The following is a 22,942-nucleotide window of genomic DNA, read 5'->3' as shown; positions in this document are numbered from 1 at the left end:
TAATCCGGTCAGAGGGAAAACAAGCTGCATTCTGCAGGATGTAGCGCAAGCACTGTTCCAGGAAGCTTTGGCATTCCTCTGGATTCCCATAGAACCTAGGTGGGTCTGCTGGGTTGTGCTCTTCCTCATAAGCCCGGAGTTGATCGTAAAGAGCGTTTGAAATTATGATTGGGCCCGAGGTCTCCTCAATTGGAATGACACAGGGCGGAACAAATTCTTCAGCTTGCTCATACCGATTGACAGAAAGTTCATCATGCTCTGAGAGCGGTAGGACATGGGATACAGCGGAGGCCATGGCCTGTGCAAACTGTCACGCTCACGCCCTGACTGGTGGGCGTGAGCTCGGGGGTTTTGTGGCCTCACTGTGCCACAAACCAGACTACCCTGGAAGGGGCGTGACTATGACAGCTGCCTGGGTTTTCACTGGAGCCTCTGATGGTGAGGACAGGCTTGTGCAGCAGGCAGCTGCCAGGTGCTACTCCAGGGTGGTGTCTGGCTGTGGCTGCTGATCCCACTTGGGAGACAGGAACACCAGGATTGGTGCGGGCATCAGGCAGGACTTGCAGAAGAGCACGGCTGGAACACAGACGAGTAGGCTGGCACGGCTGAGACAGGGCTGGCAGAGACACGGCGGAGAACTCAGGGCTGGCAGAGACACGGCAGGAAACAGGACTGGCTAGGACAGCAGGAACACAGGACTGGAAGGCAGGGCAGGAACGGCAGGACTGGCAGGAACACAGGATTGGGAGGCACTGCAGAGAACACAGGACTGGAAGGCAGGGCAGGAATGGCAGGACTCGCAGGAACACAGGATACACAGGACTGGTTGATGTGGTGTATGAATCAGGCTGCACTCAGATGACACCCGAGTGCAGTCCTATTGTGAGAGTGATGAAGGAACAGGTAGGGACCTGTACACACAGAAGATGCAGGTACGGAAACAAGCCAGAAGGAAAGGAGAATGAAGGAACAGGTAGGGACCTGTTCACACAGGAGGTGCAGGAAAGGAAACAAGCAGAAAGGAATGAGGTATGAAGAAACAGGTAGGGACCTGTTCACACAGGAGGACTAAGTAACAAGTAGAAGATGGAATTAAGAAAAGAGAAGGAGAAGGCAGAGCCAAGGGCAGAGATGCTGGAGGCGAAGCCAAGAGCGGAGACGCTGGAGGCGGAGCCAAGAGCGGAGACGCTGGAGGCGGAGCCAAGAGCGGAGACGCTGGAGGCGGAGCCAAGAGCGGAGACGCTGGAGGCGGAGCCAAGAGCGGAGATGCTGGAGGCGGAGCCAAGAGCGGAGATGCTGGAGGCTGAGCCAAGAGCAGAGACGGAGCCAAGTGCAGAAACACAGAAGGCAGAGCCAGATAGTACCGCAAAGAGCAGAGCCACAGAGCAAAGCCAGAGAGTGCGAAGCAAAGTCTGAGTGCAGAGCCGCAAGAGTGCGGAGTGTAAGCAAACAGAAAACACAAGGAAAGAAAGCAGGGAAGGAAGCCACAGACAAGGAGACCGAGAAAAGACAAAGTACAGACAAGGCAATAGAACAAGACACAGGGACAAAGACACAGGGACCAGGATATACTGCCTCCTGGAGGGCGGACTACAAGAACAAGGCAAAAGCACAGAGAAAAGCTCAGAGGGAGTAACTCAGAGCAAGGCCAGGCAAACTCAGCAGCTAAACACTAACTGAGCTAGCACATTGCACAGGCCCAGACCACAGGGTGGAGCTGCACTATATACAGGAGGCCTCTTGGTAATTGGTCAGGAACTGATTGGACAGGTGCACCTGATTCCTATAAGAACCAGAGAGTTCAGGCGCCGGCCCCCTATACACATAGCCATGAGGCATGCAGAGAGCAGAGACACAGAACATGGAGCTGGCATGAAACAGAAAGCACATCATGGCCTGGAGCAGTGGGTAAGATAGTGTGAGAGATGTGAGGCCATGACGTGATGCCAGCAGAGTTGTCACATATATGAACATGTATAAATCCCCTAGGGAGCAGGATTATAAACAGACTAGGTAAACTAGATATAAATAGTTCATGAAATTACTCCAGATGGCAACTATGAGTCAATTATTACCGTATCTTTAAGATGGTGTTGAGGTCCAGAGTTAGATCGCCACAAGTTGCTTCATATCCTCCTTCAATGCGCTCAGTAGTTGGTGTGTCAAAACACACTTTCAGCAGCTCCAAAAAACGACAAATCTTCAAGAACATTGTCCCGGCCGGTAACAAACCTTCCCTTAGCCTCCTTACAGATGCAGCACAGATTCACCGAGCTCCGTAATCAAGGAATGCGCTGCCGCGTCCGGCTAGCAGGACCTTGAGTGGCGTAGGGTGTCACGTGGTGTGCAGGAGTACGAGGCGCTGTCAGGACCAAAAATAATCCAACGCGTTTCGGAGATGGCGGTCTCCTTCATCAGGGATGGTCCGTAGACAAACACAGCTGCTATATATACTGACTATTACCTATGCTGCAGTAAAAAAAAAAAAAAAGTGTGGAGGTAGATCTTTTTAAATAAACGTAAACAACTCAATTTCACTATTCAAACCGAGTGGCTTTATTGAATCCAACTTAAAAATCCAACTGCTCTCCGCTCTTGACATTTTTTTAAAAATATCTCCCTTACGCCAGTCTTTTTTTATTATCTTTATATATATATTTATATATATTTTATACAAGAGGGTACCATTCACACTTACACTTATTTTAAACCCACTGACTCGAATTATTATATATCTAGGAACAGTTGTCATCTCCCTAGTTGGCTTTTAAATGTACCTAAGAGCCAGTACACACGCGCATATAGAAATTGCTCATGCTCTCAAGATTTTATAAGAGAGTCAGATCTCTTGACTACTAAATTTTTGACTAAATGATACGATGACGCCTGTCTTTTAAATACTAGACAGGCAGCATCGAATAAGCCCCATGAAGAACTTTTGAAAAGCACCAGAAATGATAAAAAAATGGCAACGTTACCGATGATATTCCCATTATCATCCAATATAACTCCAATGTCCACATCTTTAAAAAGATTGTTAAACGGCATTGGAGTTTACTCAAAGAGGACAAAATAATGGGTGATAAAATTCCTGTGAACCCCAGATTTTTTTTTAGAAAAACCCGGAATGTGGGGAATTTAATAGCCTTTTCAATACCGATCTACAATCAAAGAGATAAATTTACCTACTGTAATAGGAGTCAAACTTCCGTTTTTTTCCCATGCTGTTTTTGTAACATATGTAAAACATTAAAAACACCAAAATAGCTATCTATTAAAAGTGGGACAAGGGGCTTGTGATGTGATCACTTGTAATTCTACTGGTGTGATCTACGCCTTAAAATGCACATGTGGTAAGATTTATGTGGGGCGCACTAAGCGCCCACTTAGGGTTAGGATTAATGAACATTTTAGAAACATCAGGAAGAAGTTCATGGGCCACCCATTATCTAAGCATTATATAGAGCACCATAGTGGGTTAATTAATGGTACTATAATTACAGGTCTTGAGATAATAAAAAAAGACTGGCGTAAGGGAGATTTTATTAAAAAAAATGTCAAGAGCGGAGAGCAGTTGGATTTTTAAGTTGGATTCAATGAAGCTAGTGGGTTTGAATAGGGACATTGAGTTGTTTGCGTTTATCTAACGTTTATTTAAAAAGATCTATCTCCACACTTTTTTTTTTACTGCAGCGTAGGTAATAGTCAGTATATATAGCAGCTGTGTTTGTCTACGGACCATCCCTGATGAAGGAGACCGCGATCTCCGAAACGCGTTGGATTATTTTTGGTCCTGACAGCGCCTCGTACTCCTGCACACCACGTGACACCCTACGTCACTCAAGGTCCTGCTAGCCGGACGCACCAGCACATTCCTTGATTACGGATCTCGGTGAATCTGTGCTGCATCTGTAAGGAGGCTAAGGGAACGTTTGTTACCGGCCGGGACAACGTTCTTGAAGATTTGTTGTTTTTTTGGAGCTGCTGAAAAGTGTGTTTTGACACACCAACTGCTGAGCGCATTGAAGGAGGATATGAAGCAACTTGTGGCGATCTAACTCTGGACCTCAACACCATCTTAAAGATACGGTAATAATTGACTCATATTTGCCATCTGGAGTAACTGCATGAACTATTTATATCTAGTTTACCTAGTCTGTTTATAATCCTGCTCCCTAGGGGATTTACCGTATACATGTTCATATATTAGATTTTTTTTTCCCTTCACATTTTTTCCTCATTTTAGGGTATACATAGGCGCAAACTTGTTTTTTTTTTCTTAAACTTCCAATTTGGCTGTTTGTTCATTTTCTCAGGAAATTTGATTAGCAAAAAAGTTATTTTTCGCAAATTTAATGTCCCTTATTTTGCTCTAAGGTCCCTCCAGACACCAAATCACAATAAAAATAACATGTTGATGAAAAAGAAATGTATACTCACCTTACCACTCACTTCTCCGGCCTCTATGCTACTCATTCCCATTAGTCCAGTCCTCGTCACATCTTCTGTTCCCCCACTCATGCTGTTATATCTGGGCCTCTCACATTAAAGGGACACTGTCACCTGAATTTGGAGGGAACAATGTTCAGCCATAGAGGCGGGGTTTTCAGGTGTTTGATCCGCTGGCTTGCGCAGGCGTGTACTATGGAGGACAGAGAATGAACTTCAATCCAATATTGCAGCCAGCATGCAGCCAGCGGGTAAGGAAAGGGTGGATCAAACACCCGAAAACCCCGCCTCTATGGCTGAAGATTGTTCCCTCCAAATTCAGGTGACAGTGTCCCTTTAAGTTGGGACTTCTGACTCTGATGAGGCCTGAAAGATTTTCAGAAAGCGTGCAAAAGGTCATGACTTCATGATGTCACAATGTGCTCCGTGACCTTGTACAGGCATGCACAGAGTTGTTCCTGTTACTGATCAGAGCCAGTAGTCCTGGTTCAGAGTAAGAAGCCAGGGGATTTCAGTGCTAGTGACAAGGACATGAAGAAGTGCCCAGAATCAGGCGGGTGACAGTGAGGAGTGGGGGAGCAGGAGAGGTAAGCAATAAACTGAGCATAAATTGTTTTCTGATTAACCCTTTATGGTGCACAAAAATGGCGAACAGTGGACATCAGTTTCATGACTTTGTGTGGAAGCGAGCTACAGAAAGTGCTCATTTTGGCAAATGTGGACTTTGTAATAATCAAGTATATTCAATTCTGCTAAAACTTATTAGCTCATCTCTACCAATATCCTTTAATATATTTTTCTAGGAAGCCCTCTTTGAACTTTTTTAGTGAATCAGCCATTTACAATACAGTAAATTTGTCAATCTGTTTCATATCTAAAGTAAGATGTCAAATGCATGATATGAACACAATAAATGCCTTGTATAAATAATTCTGTTGCAAAAAAAGCTGGATTTTAACCACTCCATGACTTTTACCTCAAAAGTCGTGCTCCTGACTTTGCTGCAGGCTTGTAGGCCGAGCCTCTATCTTTCACCATATGATAGCTAACTTAATCAGCCATCATGTGCGTTTAACAGCTGCAGGTGGAGCTATGTCCTCAGCTGCATTCTTGTTAAATTTTGCTGTCAATCTCTGACAGTGGCATTTAACATGCGTCAGTAGGGAGAGCATCACTCTATTCGCCTATCGACACACCCATGACATGATAGTGGGGTGCTGATTGGTTGCTATGACAGATAGGGATCTGCTGATGACCCCGGTGGCTGTCATTACGATCTTCCTGTGAACGCTGGCTCGTGGTTGGCATTCATAGAATAGTGATTTTAGCTAAACATAGCAGTGCTAATGCTCTGCTATGTACAGCACAAGAGATCGGATAATTTCTGCTTTGGGGACTATAAATAAGTAAAAAATGTTTAAACAATCAAAAAAACAAACACTTATTTGCTATCGCTATGTTCATAAAAGATTGAACACATGAAGTAAATTCATCAGATTATTATTATTATTATTGGACGTAATAATACGCTGACATCAGAATCCCTCCCTTGATGTGGGCTCTGGTGCTGAGCTCACATCTTTCCTAGCACATGTCAGCTGTTTTGAAAAGCTGACATGTGCCTCTAACAACCGCGAGTGGAATCGTGATCCACCCGTGGCTGTTAACCTGTTAAATGCCACTGTCAATCTCTGATGACAGCATTTAACTTGCGCTTACCAAAAGTGTGCCAGAAATTCCACCCATCAGTGATTGCGGGTCACCGATGGGTTGGCATGACAACCAGGGGTCTCCAGCAGACCTCTATGGTTGTCATAGCCGGATTGCTATGAGTGCCACCCGGCGCTCATAGCAAATGAGCATTTCTGCTACACACAGGCGATCTGACAACTACAAATTCAAGTCTCCCATGGAGACTATTGAAGCATGCAAAAAGTAAAAAAAAAATAAAAAAAAATATTTATAAAATAAAAAAATCTAAAAGTTCAAATCACCCCCTTACGCACCATTCAAAATAAAAAAATGAAATATACACATATTTGGTATCGCCAGGTTCAGAATCGCCTGATCTAACAATATAAAAAAATTAACCCGTTCGCTAAATGGCGTAACAAGAAAAAATTTCAAAACGTCAGAATTACTTTTTTTGGTCGCCACTACATTTCAATAATGGGTGATCAAAAGATTGTAATGGTATCAATAAAAACATCAGCTCGGAGTGCAAAAAATAAGCCCTCACCCAGCCCCAGATCACGAAAAATGGAGATACTATGGGTCTCGGAAAATGGTGCGATTTTTTTTTAACCATAGTTTAGATTTTTTTTCACCACTTAAATAAAAAAGAACCTAGACATGTTTGGTGTCTATGAACTCATTATGACCTGGAGAATCATAATGGCAGGTCAGTTTTAGGATTTAGTGAACATGGTAGAAAAAAAAACAACAGTGGAATAGCAGGTTTTTTTTTACAATTTCCCACACTTGACGTTTTCTTTCCATTTTCCGGTACACGGTATGTTAAAACCAATGGTGTTGTTCAAAAGTACAATTTACCTCACAAAAAACAAGCCCTCACATGACCATTTTGACCAAAAAATAAAAAAGTTATAGCTCTGGGAAGAAGGGGTTAACTCAGGGGTGTCAAACTGCATTCCTCTAGGGCCTCAGACCATGCGTGTTTTCAAGATTTCCTTTGCATTACACAAGGTGCAGGAATTATTCTCTGCAGGTGATTAAATTATCACCTGTGCAATACAAGGAAATCCTGAAAACATGACCTGTTTGCAGCCCTCGAGGAATGCAGTTTGACACCCCTGGGTTAACTAATAATAAAGAAAAAGCTATACATGTTTGGTATCTGCTTACTTGTACTGACCTGGGGAATCCTAATGCCAGGCCAGTTATACCATATAGTGAACATGATAAATTAAAAAAAATAATAATAATAATTGTGGAATTGCACTTTTTTTGCAATTTCAATGCAGTTGAAAAAATTTTTCCCCGCTTTCCAGCACTTCACTTGATAAAATGAATTCTATCATTCAAAAGTACAGCTCATCCCTCAGAAAAGCCCTGTTCCAGCTATGTGTATGGAAAAATAAAAAAAGTTATCGCTCTTGGAAGAAGAGAGGAAAAACGGAAAAGAAAAGAGAAAATCGCCAAAGCTTGAAGGGGTTAATAAGTTAATGTTCTATAATCTGTTAAAAGTCCACTGAAATCTGCAGTATGGCTTCTGATGGGAGATCCATAAGAATAACAGAACAGTACAAGTGTGACTGAGCTGTGACCCGACAGAGGACACATTGTAGCACTAGGTTTCCTCTTCACAGTATTCATTATCCACAATATGTACACTCACAGACATGATTTCATTACAGAATGCAGAACAGCCCAACACTAGTGACCAGCCTGCAGGCTGGATATGGCATGGTGCTCTGTGCTTGTGCAAGTGTGTGAGGGTGTGTATTTGTGAGAGTTTGTGTTTATGAATATATGTATGTGTGTGAGTGTGTGTATGTTTGTATGTGTGTGTATATATGTATATGTGTGTGAGAAAGTGTGTGTAGGTATGTGTGTGTGTGTATGTATGTGTGAGAATGTGTGGGTGTGTATGTGACATGACAATGTGTGTGTGTATGTCTGAGTGTGTGTGAGAGAGTGTGTGTGAGTGTGTGTGTCTGAGTGTGTGTGTGAGTGTGTGTGTCTGAGTGTGTGTGTGAGTGTGTGTGTCTGAGTGTGTGTATGTCTGAGTATGTGTGTGTGTGTGTGTGTGTGAGTGTGTGTATGTCTGAGTGTGTGTGAGAGAGTGTGTGTGAGTGTGTGTGTCTGAGTGTGTGTGTGAGAGAGTGTGTGTGAGTGTGTGTGTCTGAGTGTGTGTGTGTGTGTGTGTGAGTGTGTGTGTATGTCTGAGTGTGTGTGAGAGAGTGTGTGTGAATGTGTGTGTCTGAGTGTGTGTGTGAGAGAGTGTGTGTGTGTGTGAGTGTGTGTGTGTGTGTGTGTGTGTGTGTGAGTGTGTGTATGTCTGAGTGTGTGTGAGAGAGTGTGTGTGAATGTGTGTGTCTGCTGTAATGACTGCTCCTCCCTCACTCCCTCACTCTGTCAGCAGCAGGGAAGAGAGCAGCAGCTTGTAGGAATAATGTGTGGCTGTGTGCTGCAGAGCTGTGCCTACCTGTCCTGAGCTACAAGCACAGGCGAAGCTTCCCATGTTTGCTTGCCTGCTGAGTTACAGCCCCCTTCAGCTGCAGGACCTGGAGCAAATACTTTAGGGCACTGGTTTGGAACAAGATGCACCATAGGTCAGCATGGCATCACCAGGTGGACCACATGCCAGGATCAAGATGATCCCAGTTATCTTCCTCATTGCCTCTTCATTGCTGTATGCTCCAAGCCAAGTAAGAACTTGCTGTGTTCTGTCTTATCTGCCTCCTTCTTACCTCTGCTCCTCTTCTATGCAGCCCATCACTCTGGTTGGTACCCATGAAGATTTGTGTATGGTCATTTAGATAGTTGTCTAATCCAAACACTTTCGGCAGTACATACAAGTGTGTAGCAGTGCAGAGTTTCCCAGCTAGAGAGCAAAGTTTGACCATGGGTACAAGTGATGTCTCACCTGGTTTTACATAGGACTGCAGGTATATACATTCTAAATGCAGGGTTAGAACTCATCCTTTCTATACTGGAGCATAGTGTCATACATTACATGAATCTCCTGGCAAATCTTTGGTGCTCATGTACATAATGAGACACGTAGGTGCAGGAGAGTTGAGTTAGTCATGATGTTTTGTGTTGAGTAGTCCTGGTTTTTCAGGTAAGCCATAGCAGTTTGCTGACGAGACAAACTATAGAGGGAAAGTCAGCTCTGTCCATCTGTATTGTACCATTGTGAGAATTTGTGCTACTTACATGAAATGTTACCTTTTACTACATCTTATTTAGAACATCCCTGCGTACATATTTGTCATCCCTTCGGGGCACTGTGTAAATGTCAGGACGTCACCCCTCTTACCGTGTCTGCTGAGTGACATACATATATCTTAAAGGCAAAGATTCAAGGATCTTAAATAATACTCGCTCACTGCTCTATCCCTTCCAGTGATCTGTAAAGGGCGAATGCCATAATATGTTTCAGCATACAGTATTTCAAGAATTTCAAATGCCAATTTCATCCAACATTTCACATAATCTTTTTTTTTTTGCCATGCCATATCATGAAGAGTTCTGATTCTAGTATGTAATATGTATAAAAGTGGTTTTAGGATATTCCAACAGCTCAGAATGAGCCTCCACATAGACGACGTGTGTATTAATCTATCATTTGATCAGAAATGGTGCAATTATGAGATAGGAAATATACGGATAAGACGGCGCAGACCTGCTGTAGTCTTCTATTGCCTAAAAGTGATTCACAGGTTCCCAATTTACCAAGAGACATGTATATAACAAAAAAGAACCTGCCCGGCACACAACACTATTGATAAATGAGCCCCATGATGTCAGAGCTAGACAGCACGAAATCTCCTAGTAGAAGTGACAGACTTTTCATAGGACTGTGACCACATATACAAACCGCCACCAGCCGCACTATTATCTTATCTCCCGACTACATCGCTGAATTCCCTATGTCACCTGCTTGAATAGGTATTCTTCACACTGACTGCACTTTCTTTCTTGAGAGATGAGGGACACGGTGCATTCCAGTGTCCTGACATGAAAAATCATATGGCTGACATTCTTCTACATAAGCAGAAGGACAAATATCTATCGACTAGCCAATGCAAAGAACTTGGGCCTGTTCCAATGCGAAAAAAGAAAAACTAAAAAAAGCCAGAGAGTTTTATTTGTGTATGTTATGCATCGTAAAAATGACACATGCTGAGCCTCGCTGATTTGCCTCTGTCACTTTATTATTTTGGGTAGCCTTATTACCTGTTCATTATTATTGTGTGTAATGCGTTGTAGGTACATGTGCGTAACGAACGACAAGCTCCACAGGGTCCGATAAGTCATTGGTGCAACCTGTGCGGCTGCACAAGGGCCCAAAAGGTAAAGGGGCCACTGCCACCTCCAAAGCGGCAAGCAGTTCCTCTCATAGACAGAACTATTGCGCTACAAAGGGCCCATATACTGTTCTTGCACAGGGATTCCTGTAACTGTTACTGAAGCTCCATATGCTCTCATTCACACCACCGTATTATGAGTCCGAGTGCGGTCCTACAAAACATTGGATCACACTCGGACCAATGTTAGTCTACAGAGCCGCACACATGTCCGATTTTTCAGATCACACTTGGCCATGTCAAGTCAAGATTGAAGTCCGATTTCTGCGCACTCACAAAATGGAGAAGAAGGAAACATTTTGTTCTCCAACTTCTCCCAATGTGCTCCAGATCACGCTATGCTGGCTCTGATCAGAGTGTAATTAACATAGTTGGCCCGATTCTCTTGGTTATGTGAATCTAGGGTCGCACAACAGTATTTTCTCTCATCCGAGAGAATTGGGCTGATTATGCTAATCGCATCCTGATCAGAGTTTTATCAGAGTTTGATCACAGTGTGATCTGATTTTCTCAAAAAAAGTCTCCAACTTCTTCATTGTGTCAGTCCATGAAAATCGGACCGCACTCAAATGTCAACTGATTCCAGTCTGACTGTTCCCATGGACTCATTGACTTGCATGGCTGAGTGCGATCCCAATATCAAATCACACTTGGGCATGCTGTGACTATTTCCCCGGTAAGACTCTATCCAAGGCAAATATCTAACACGTGCACAGCTATATAAAATAACAATGGTCATCCTGCAATTCAATCTTTTGTCGTCTGCACGATCCTTTATTGAATTGAATGTAAATTTTTCTTTACTTTTCCACTTGTGTCGAGATATTCTTGAATGAATGGCACTTGATATCTAGTTTTGAAATGAAAACTTTACTGAAAATTATCCTCAAAATAAAAGGAAATTGTTCTTTTTCTAAACTCTTTCTAAACTCAGGTCATCTTGTCCTATTCATCCAAGGTTCTGAAGTTAAGGTAAAAAAGTATATCCCATAGAAATTGAATGGAGCGTGATCACCACTTTAGTCAAATATGGGGTGTAAGTCTGCCATTCTGAAGATTGGTGGGATCGCAAAGGTTCAAACCCCACAAATTTATCAACCATTCTGTGACTAGATTAGACCTTGTTATATTAACCAGATGACCCCTATAAAATTTAGTTATACTCTAATCAGAAAAAACAATTTTGATAAAATATGTGTAGGTAATCCTGTCAGTGCAACAGATATTGAAATCTGTATTGTGAGAACTATGTCATACTGTACTTTCATATAATTTAGTATTTAAGTGTGTCTCATATATAAACAAATGTAAACAAATTTGGTCATTTAGTGAACATATTTAATTAACCTACAATGTCCTGTGTCTTTAGTATGGAACAGAAATTTTCAGTTCTAGAACAGTTAGGTCCAGAAATATTTGTACAATGATCAAATCTTTGTGATTTGAGCTCTGCGTGCCACTATTTTTTATTTAAAATAAAACAACTGAGATGCAATTGATATGTAGACTGTCAGGTTTATTTAAAGAGGTAGAATAAAAATATCCTGTGAAATATTTATAATTTGCAACCATTTTTTATGAAGCCTCCTCATTTCAGGAGTTCAATATTAATTGAACAAATTAGCTTTACATTAAATGAAATGATCATATTTAATACTTGGTAGACAATCCTTTGCAGACAATGACTGCCTTAAATCTGGAAGCCATGGACCTATTTAAATGTTCGGTTTCCTTGTTTGTGGTGCTTTGCCAGGTCTTTACTGCTGCTGACTTCCTTTGTTGATTGTTAGTCATCTGGCCAGTTCTGTCTTCAGTCATATCATCAATAAACACTAGTGACCCAGCGTCATTGCAAGCCATGAAGCCCCATGCCATCCACTGCCTCCCCCATGTTTTACAAAGGATGCGCTTTGGATCATGAGTTGTGCCAAGCCTTCTCCATACTTTCTTCTTCCCATCATTCTGGTACAGGTTGATCTTAGTTTCATCTGTCTAAAGAATGCTTTTCCATAACTTGGCTGGCTACTTCAAATGGTTTTTGGTAAAGTCTAATCTGGCCTTTCAATCTTTCAGGCTGATTAATGGTTTGCACCTAGTGGTGAACCCTCTGTATTTGCTGTCATGAAGTCTTCTCTTTATGGTAGGTTTAGATACTGAAACACCTACTTGCGGGAGTGTGTTCTTCACTTGAATGTATATTGTGATGGGGTTTTTACCACTATGGAAAGGATTATGAGATCATTCATCACTGTTGTCTTCTGTAGATGTTCAGGCCTTTTTGAGTTCCCAAGCTCACCAGTGCACTCGATTTTCTTGCAGAATGTATTAAACTATTGATTTGGTCACTCCTAATATTTCTGCTATCTCTTTGACCACATGTTGTTAGGTTCACTGCAACAGCTTCCAAATACAAATGCCACAACTGGAATCAGTTCCAAACCTTTTATCTGCATAACTGTTGATGGATCAACAAGGAAAAAGCCCATGGAGCCCATTAAAGAGCTTTTGAGTTAATTGTTCAATTACTTTTCGTACCTTTAAAAAGAGGCTACAAACTTAAGAGCTGTAATTCCTAAATCTTTACTCCAATTAGGAGTACACTCAAATTAAAGCTTGGAGTCTGCACTTCCAAATGGTTGTCCACTACTAGGACAACCATTTCTTGACCTAAATGTATGGCGCCGATAAAATAAAAAAAGCACATACATCATGTCTAGCGCTGTTCCAGCGGTGATGGCACTCGTGTTCCCGGGGCTCTCGTGTGGTTGCGATGACAGCGTCGGCATCACTGTCCCTGCCTTCCTTTGACTTTTTCACAAGTCCTCTTTAAATACATATATTTGGTACTAATTAGCATTTTTGTAGATGTGTTTTATTAGAAATTTGGCATTGTATCCTTGATAGACTCTTTCGCCCCATCTATTACTAGTTGCAGAATAGGTTGCAGAATAGGCTAAATGGAATCTGTCAGTAGAGTCAACTTTTCTAAACTATCTATATTGCAACTAGGTCATAGGGTGCTGAATAAAATGATACCTTTATATATGCGATCTGATGTCTTATTCCAGATAAATCTATGTTTTTCTTATATGAAAATGAGCTCTTCAGGGCTATGGGGCGGGCACTGATCTGCACGAGAAATTATTTTAAATGAAAGGGGGTGCGTTACCAGTGTGAGACATGTAATTAACACAGGACAGCAGGACTGAACTTTGTCTTATAACAAACACATTTCTTGCTTCTTTTTGAGCTCTGCAGTACTTTAACAATATTGCAACCTTGTCTACCTATGAGATGATAGCTGAAGCTAAGAGGAACCTACAGATGTGTCAGGTATAATCCCAGCTCTGCAGTGAGATCAGGAGAGCAGGGAGCGTCCATTACATATCACACTGGTAAAAATGGTACCCTTTATGTATCACACTAGTTATGCTGGTAACCATTACACGTCACACTTGTAACTCCCCTTTTACATAAAATTATCTCTGGAGGCAGATTCCCATGCAGATCTGTGTCCTACTAATAGTCTTGGTCTTGGACAGTTCAGTTACATATAAGAAAAATATGGCTTTCTCTGGAATAAAACATCAGATCGCTGATATTAAGATATATTTTTATTCAGCTTCCTATGACCTACGTGCCCATATCAATAGCTTAGAATGGTAGATCACACTGATATATTCCCTTCAACTGAGTGAGCATCTGCCAGTGAGCTCTACCTGACTGGGAATATGAAAATCCTTTATCTGTCCTTTACAGAGCTTCTAACAGTTGATGTATGATTTATGGCTATATGGGAATCACATGAATGTTGAAGTTGAATGTGTAGGAAAACAGACATCCTGTAGAAGCCAAAAAGTTCAAAATCGTCAGATAACCTACTTGGAAAATGATTTTCGTCCCCGAGTACATGCATTTTGGGAAAAAAAAGTTTTGAAAGGTGGACAAGCATTAAAATAAAAGAAAATAATCAGCATTTAAGTTTTTGAATGATCCTGTCAATTTTTTTGTGACTTCATAGATTTTTCTAGCTAGATAAGTACTGTATCATCTCTGTTTCCACAATTCACTTTTCAGTACAGAATTTAGCAATAGACAGAAATGGAAATGAAAAATTCCTGGAAGTCAAATCAGTGTGATATGATTAAAACAATTTAAATAGTTAGTGAAGACAAGGAATATTGAAATATTGTATTGTATTTTAAATCACAATGTTTGCACTTTTTTGTAGATTTTAATTTTGGAATGCTGTTTAAAATTGGAGCACTCTTTACTATATGTTCTGATTTGTTCAGATTTGAGGGGTTTTTTTTTTTACCATTGCTTGCGTGTATAAAAATATCATTGGCAGACTGCCCCTTTGAACTTTTCAGAAACAACAGATTTGGGATATTTTCTTGTTAATATGCCTTCGTTTTACTAATGATATAAGAAAAGATGATCAACTGAAAACTAAGATGTAGCAATACACAATTGTTGTCATATACAGTGGCTTGGAAAATTATTCATCCCTTTGGCGTTTTACCTATTTTGCTTCGTTATAACCGGTGTTTAAATATTTTTCTAATCCGATTTGTGTGTGACGCATCAGCGCTAAATAGTGCAAGTTGATGAAATGAAGTGAGAAAAATATAGGCATAAATTAAATTTATGAGATCAAATAACTAAAAAATGGCATGTGCATGTGTATTCACCCCTTTGGCTATGAAGCCTCCTTAATTTTTTTTGTGCACGCAATTGCCTTTATAAGTCATATGCTTAGTCAAAGGAAGTCGACCAGTGTGAAGTCTATGTGTCACATGGTCTGTCAGTATATAAACACCTTTCCTGAAGGGCCACAGAGGCTGCAACATCATTAACCAAGAGGCACCACTAACCAAACCACACCATGAAGACCAAGGAGATCCCCAAACAAGTTAGGGACAAATTTATTGAGAAGTACAAGTCAGGGTTGAGATATAAAAGATATCCCAATATCTGATGATTTCCTGTAACACCATCAAATCCATTATCACCAAATGGAAAGATCATGGTACCACAACAAAGTTGCTAAGAGAGGGCCACAGTTTGCCTTGAGGAATGGGCCAAAATCCCAGTGGCAAGATGTGGAAAGCTCATAGAGACTTATCCAAAGTGACTTGCATCTGTAATTGCCACAAAAGGAGGCTCTACAAGCTACTGACTTTAGGGGTGAATAGCTATGCACACTGAAATTTTCAGTTATTTTGTCCTATTTTTTTGTTTGCTTCACAATAAAAAGAAATCCAAATGTTTACAGTTGTAGGTATGTTCTTTACATGAACTGATGCAACCTCTCAAAAATACTGTGAAATTCCAGATTGTGAGTTAGCAAAATATTAAAAATTCCAAGAGGGTGAATACATTTGCAAGTCACAGTATATAGTGGCATACCCTTTAACTGCCGGGAATTACAACCCTAACATAGGTAGAATGGTGCCGCTGTGGGAGATGAGTATACACTGTTTTTATTCTAAATCGAGCCGGGCCTTAAAGTTATTAACCTGGGATTGTCCAGTAGTGAACAACTTCTGTAACACATGCCAAATCTCTTGTCACAATTAGAAGGCCCCAGAAGTGCAGAGACTTCCGATCATGCGCAGTACGCCTCTCTGAAGTCAGTACACATACACTCAGCTTCAGAGGATCAGTGATGAGCGGGAAAGAATCTGCACGCATGCATGAGGTGAGTATGGAATGTGTTTTGTCGCCAGCACCTGTATGTTATCTTAAAATGCCCACAAGAGCATGATAACATGCTTTGTGGGCCAACTAGTCTGGGGACACTAATTCCCCCTCGACTAGTCAAAGCCCTCATTTGCGTATCATAAACGGACTTTAGAAATACTTTTTCTAAAGATCTGTTTATGGATGTAATTTAAGACAGGGACTGTTAGGCAGTGTGTCTACCGTATTTTTCGGACTATAAGCCGCACCGGACCATAAGACGCATCTAGGTTTTAGAGTAGGAAATTAGTAAAAAAAATTGAAGCAAAAAAATGGTCAATTCTCTACTGTACTATCCCCTATCCTGGTATGCATGGCTACCACATCCCTATCCTGGTGTGCATGGCCCCATACTTTTCCTGGTACGATTGGCCCCATCCATATCCTGGTATGATTGGCACCATCTCGGTCCTGGTATGCACGATCCCATCCCAGTCGTGATATGATTGGCCCCATCAGGGTCCTGGTTTGATTGGTCCAATCCCTATTCTGGTATAATTGTCCCCATCCCAGTCCTGGTATGATCGGCCCCATCCTTTTTCTTTTATATTTATCCCCATCCCATTCCTGGTATGATTGGCCCCATTCTTTTTGTTTTATATTTGGCCCCATCCCATTCCTGGTATGATCGGCCCCATCCTTTTTCTTTTATATTTGGCCCCATCCCATTCCTGGTATGATTGGCCCCATCCTTTTTCTTTTATAATTGGCCCCATCCCATTTCTGGCATGATTGGCCCCATTCCTTTTCTTTTATAATTGGCCCCATCCTGTTCCTGGTATAATTGGCCAAATCCTTTTTCTTTTATAATTGGCCCCACCCCGTTCCTAGTATGATTGGCCCCATCCTTTTCCTTTTATAATTGGCCCAATCCCGTTCATGGTATGCATGGCCCCATACTTTTTCTTTTATAATTAGCCCCATCCTGTTCCTAGTATACATGGCCCCATCAGGAAAGGTTAAGAAAAAACCAACAAAACATTACACTCACCTACACGGCGCTCCCTCTCAGCATCCTGCTCTGGTGCTAGCAGCTGCTTAATGCTTGGAAGCAGCGCATGGCTGGGACGTCAAGTGCTGCTCACAAGCAGAGCACAGCTTCCAGAATACTCACCGGGACCGTTCATCGGAGATCGCGGTGAGTATGCATTCCTCTTCAGTAACTCACACTGCCAGCTGCCTGCTCCCTGCTGCTGCTGGCGGTCATGTGTGCCGATACTTAAGAGAAATGAATATTCATTTCTCTTAAGTATTTGCACACATGACCGCTGGCAGCAGCAGGAAGCAGGCGGCTGACAGTGCACGCTACTGAAGAGGAATGGATACTCACCGCTCTCTGCGATGAATGGTCCCGGTGAGTATTCTGGCAGCTGTGCTCACTCTGTGAGCAGCATATGACGTCCCTGCCATGCGCTGCTTACAAGCATTAAGCAGCTGCTGGCACCGTAGCAGGACGCTACGAGGGAGTGCCGTGTACGTGAGAGTAATTTTTTTTTTTTTTTTAATCTTTCCTGATAGGGCCATGAATACCAGGAGCAGGTTATGGACCAAAGGGACTTTGGATCCTCTAGACTCTAGGACCTTATTGTGACTGCAACCCTTGTACCCATTGTAGTTATGCCCCTGGCAGTTTTGTAGTTTACATAAAAGTGGAGCAAAATAAAGAGACAACCTCATGTACTGCACTATGTTGCCACAGTTTACTGTAGGAGAGTTATTTATGACCAACTACAAATAGCAAGCCAAAGCTGACAAGATGAAACACAGACTTCATTATACAAGGAACACGATAAGGAGCTTGAACTGCTCATCACATCTAATTGTAGATCATTGGTATATTTTACTTTGGTTTTGACTGCCAAGAAAATAATCATGCTAACATTGATGCCTATGGTCATAGATGTAGTCATTCTATTACGGTTGCCATTGTCAAGCCCATAAGGTACTAATGTGGCTCTGATATATTAGATATTGCGTTTTATCAGTCAATCATGTGTCCCATATGAATAATGTAATTTCTGCAATTTATGGGTCCTCTAATTCAGGGTTTATCAATCTTTTTCTCCTGGGGTCTGAACAGCAAGAAGATAATGATGACTGGATCAAGGGTGCACATACTATACATTACATCTGTGCAACTGCACATGGGGCCATAAAGTAACGTGGTTGCAGACAGTGGTTTTACACATAGATGTTTTTAGTAATTTCTTGAAGGATTTTATCTTTGTGTCTATGTTAGCTTGAAAGTCAACAGTAAAATATAAAGTGCACATGTATAAATAAGCAAAAATAAAACACCACCGAAAGATGCACAAGTAGAAATGTCATAAAATGCTAACTAAAAAAATGCCTTTTGCTTAAACTCTTTTTTACTGTGCCTCACCACCATCAGTGGAGGTACAACATCAGTGAGTTTAATAATTACTGCTTAAAGCCAAAGTTAAAGGGGGTTCTCAGGCAGTGGGGGTCCGACACCTGGTATCCAAATCGATTAGCTGTGATGAGCTGCGGGGGCAGGTGTACCCAGTCGGGACAGTCCTAACCTCTAGTAATAACCTTTTTGCTTTCTTTTTACTGACTTATAGCAGGGTATATGTTCATTTTGTTTCTATCTTAGGTTTTGTGCATTATTGCTCTTTTAATAGATATATTATTGAACAGCTCTGGCAAAAATTAGGAGACCGCTGAAAAATGTTCAGTTTGATTTTTCTCTTTATAGGTATATTTTTGATGAAATTGTAAATTGTCCTTTTATTCTATAAACTTCTGACAACATGTCTCCGAATTTCCAAGCAATAAATTTTGTATTTTTTTCTGACAAAGAAAAATGGTCAACATTTTTTTTTTAAAACCAGTGCTTTCAGACCTCAAACAATGCAAAAAAAACAAGTTCATAATCATTTAGAAACAACAATACTAATGTTTTACCTCAGGAAGAGTTCAGAAATCAATATTTTGTGGAAAACCATGATATTTAATCACAGCTTTCATGCGTCTTGGCATGCTTTCCACCAGTCTCTGATACGGCTCCTGGGGCAAAAATGTAAGCAGTTCTTCTTTGTATGATGGTTTGTGACTATCCATCATCCTCTTGATTACATTCCAGAGGTTTTCAATGGGGTTCAGATCTGGAGATTGGGCTGCCCATGACAGGGTTTTGAGGTGGTGGTCTCTTAATTTTTGCCAGAGCTGTATATAGATCTATCACATAGATTGCATTGCATAGCTATCCAGTGATCCAGTGATTTATTTCCAAGTGGGTTAGTTCACTGCTTCATTTTTCACTTTTATTTTTCACCCATGCTGACTTCAGAGTGCTGCCTTATATAGCTCATTCACACTGAACTATTATTCTGATCAGACTTTCATTAGAGTTGATCAGAATTCTATCAGACTATGGTCTGAGTGTCATCCATTTTTCTCGTATGTGGAGAATTTTTAAAAAATAGTTTTTCCTACTTTTCCATTTTGACGGTTTGATTTTTTCGCAGACCAATAGACTTGTATTGCTAATTTTGTTTTGATCCCCGCATCAAAATCAGACATATCTCCAATATCTTCCACAGACCACTCCACTCTGTCTGAGCAAAAAATCGGACATATGCCCAGCTCCATAAAATATGAGAACAATCGATAGTACTCGTACGCCAAAATCAGTGTGAATAAGCCCTTAGGTTACGCTCACACATCCGTGTCTCACGGTACATGATACACAAACCAGGAATCTTGCCTGAACTTGGCAGTCTTATATATGCCTATGAGACTGCCAAGTTCAGGTGTGTAATCTTGCGGGTGCACCATGCATCATAGTCCATGCTCGGAACATGAGATATGGATGCATGTGTGTAGCTTTATATGTAGTTTTGGAGAATCTTACACTCAAGAACTTATGGAGTCCTCTCAATGCAATGCATGCTGCTGAGTCATTAGTATTCATGAGAAGTGGGCTAACGATGCCCACATGCCTTTTCCTTTATGCCCAGTAACAGGACAAAGCTGTCAGTCAGAAACAGAAGGGCGGGGCTGACTGTAGCTCAGGAATACTTTGGCATGCACTGCATCTGCAACTTATTCCAAAACTATAGAACTCATCCTGTCTGCTGTCGCCTTATTCTGCGCCCAGAGACAGCAGCAGAGAGGTGGTGACTAGGGTTGAGTGACTTTTACTTTTTTAGGGTCGAGTCGGGTTTCGCAAAACCTGACTATCTCAAAAGTCGAGTCGAGTGAAATCGGCCGATTATGGCGAAAAGTCGGGGATCGACCGAAACACGAAACCCAATGCAAAGTCAAAGGGAAATCTATATTTTTTTTCTTTCCTCTCTCTCTCTCTCTCTCCCCTCCGTCCCTGAACGGAAAAGCTGGTGTTACACATTGCAAATCGCTACAGCGCACAAGCGAGAAGATGGCGATAAGCATCCATGCCCCTAAGACCTATGTCATCACTCTGCCCACGCTCCTTCATTGGCTGAAAAAATGGCACCAAACGCGTCATACGAAACGCAACTTTGGCGCGAAGATCGCCGACCACATGGCCGATCCCACACTAGGATCGGGTCGGGTTTCTTGAAACCCGACTTTGCCAAAAGTCGGCGACTTTTGAATTTGTCCGATCCGTTTCGCTCAAGCCTAGTGGTGACGTATTTCTTTTAGATCTAATACCCTCAGCAGCAAGTCTTTAGGACGAAGTGTCCTACTACCTAAGGGGTGTCAAGAAAGTATCAACCCCTGCTTAGTTTTATAATTATTGAACGTTCTGTTTCATTGATAAGTGCTTCTTCACAATGCAATGCATATAAGTTCATGATTGTGGTGTTACATATTTTTCACAAATAAAACAGTACGACAAATGAATATGATGTTAAGGAAAATACTTCTTCTGCCGATATAGACATATTTATGCGTGTGAGTAACAACAGCTTGAGCATGTTTCCTGCATGTGGAGATCAAGTTTACATTCCATACGTTCCACAAACAGTGGTTAGTTCACAAAGTCACTAACACAAAACGTATATTATTGGCCGGAGCATCCGTCTGAATCAGGGATGTGTAATGCTACTTTTACTGTCCCAGGGTACCAAATGCTATCATAAACTACTGAAATAGTTCATTAAATCTCACATATTTCTGCTTCTCTCTGAGATCTTTTTTTCTTTTTAATTTCTTGGGATATTTTCCCAGCAAATAAGTTATAATGTATGTAAAGTGCTGCGGAATAAGATAGCGCTATATAAGCAAAGAATAAATAATAATAATAAAATGTAAGATTAATCAGACTTGTAAAAAACTGACATGTATACTATAATAATAGCATTTGCGTATGTCTGCTATTCTAACTATAGGTGCACACTTTTTATTATAGGTGATAAGCTGTTTCATGTTAAACCTCGGCAAAAGACAAGGGGGCTTTTTATCCACCTGGAGAATACAAGGTATAATTTCTATGGGAGCAATTGAAATCACCACTCACAGAACTGAGAGCGGTATAGCGGTATTGACTGACAGCCAGCTTTGCAGTGCATTAGTGGCGAGCCAGCTGTCAGTCTGTGCTGGGGAGTGCTTACAGCCCCAGCTCTGTGCTGTGAGTGATGATGTTAATTGCTTTTGGCACGCCTGTGTATGGAGGTGGAGAAATGGAACATTTCCACATTAAGGCTACAGTCACCCTATGAGTATTTGGTCAGTATATCTCATCACTATATATAAGCCTAAACCAGGAATGGGTGATAAATACAGAAGTGGTGATGTGTTTCTATTATACAGTACTTTTCCAAATACTGATGTAAAATACTGACCAAATACTAATCGTGACCGCAGCCTTATGCATAGCAGGGTGTCTAATAAATAAGGAACCACAAACAACTATGGGACATCATATTAGTACACCATATAGTAATCAACATAGCCCATAGTATATAGCAGGACGTATACGGACACACTGAAGTCCACAAAGAGAACACCACAGGAATAGATCAGTGTACAAATGTCCAGAGACTGACACTAGTAGTAAATGCAAAAGTTTATTAAACATATAAAAGGGATCAATAGATAGCACACATGGGAAAAAGGGTAACGGACACTCCCACAGATAGCACTGGCAGGGAAGGGGCATGTAAACCAATACAGAGAGACAATAAATATTTATACCCAGGCATAAAAAGTATCCATATTGCACAGTGGCCAAGTCTCCAGTACCATACCTTATAATATCACAGGTTCACATGCGCGTTCCCGCCCTCCCCGACGCGCGTTTCGGAAGTGTGGAGACTTCCTTCCTCAGGGGGCATGGGACCACAAAGAGCCACCGCCAGATAAAGGCATAGACCGGCCGGCGCACACTTCCGGTCTATGCCTTTATCTGGCGGTGGCTCTTTGTGGTCCCATGCCCCCTGAGGAAGGAAGTCTCCACACTTCCGAAACGCGCGTCGGGGAGGGCGGGAACGCGCATGTGAACCTGTGATATTATAAGGTATGGTACTGGAGACTTGGCCACTGTGCAATATGGATACTTTTTATGCCTGGGTATAAATATTTATTGTCTCTCTGTATTGGTTTACATGCCCCTTCCCTGCCAGTGCTATCTGTGGGAGTGTCCGTTACCCTTTTTCCCATGTGTGCTATCTATTGATCCCTTTTATATGTTTAATAAACTTTTGCATTTACTACTAGTGTCAGTCTCTGGACATTTGTACACT

The sequence above is a fragment of the Ranitomeya imitator genome, chromosome 1 (genome assembly GCF_032444005.1).
Source record: "Ranitomeya imitator isolate aRanImi1 chromosome 1, aRanImi1.pri, whole genome shotgun sequence".
Classification (NCBI taxonomy): Eukaryota; Metazoa; Chordata; class Amphibia; order Anura; family Dendrobatidae; genus Ranitomeya; species Ranitomeya imitator.
Note: the sequence above shows the minus strand (reverse complement) of the source record.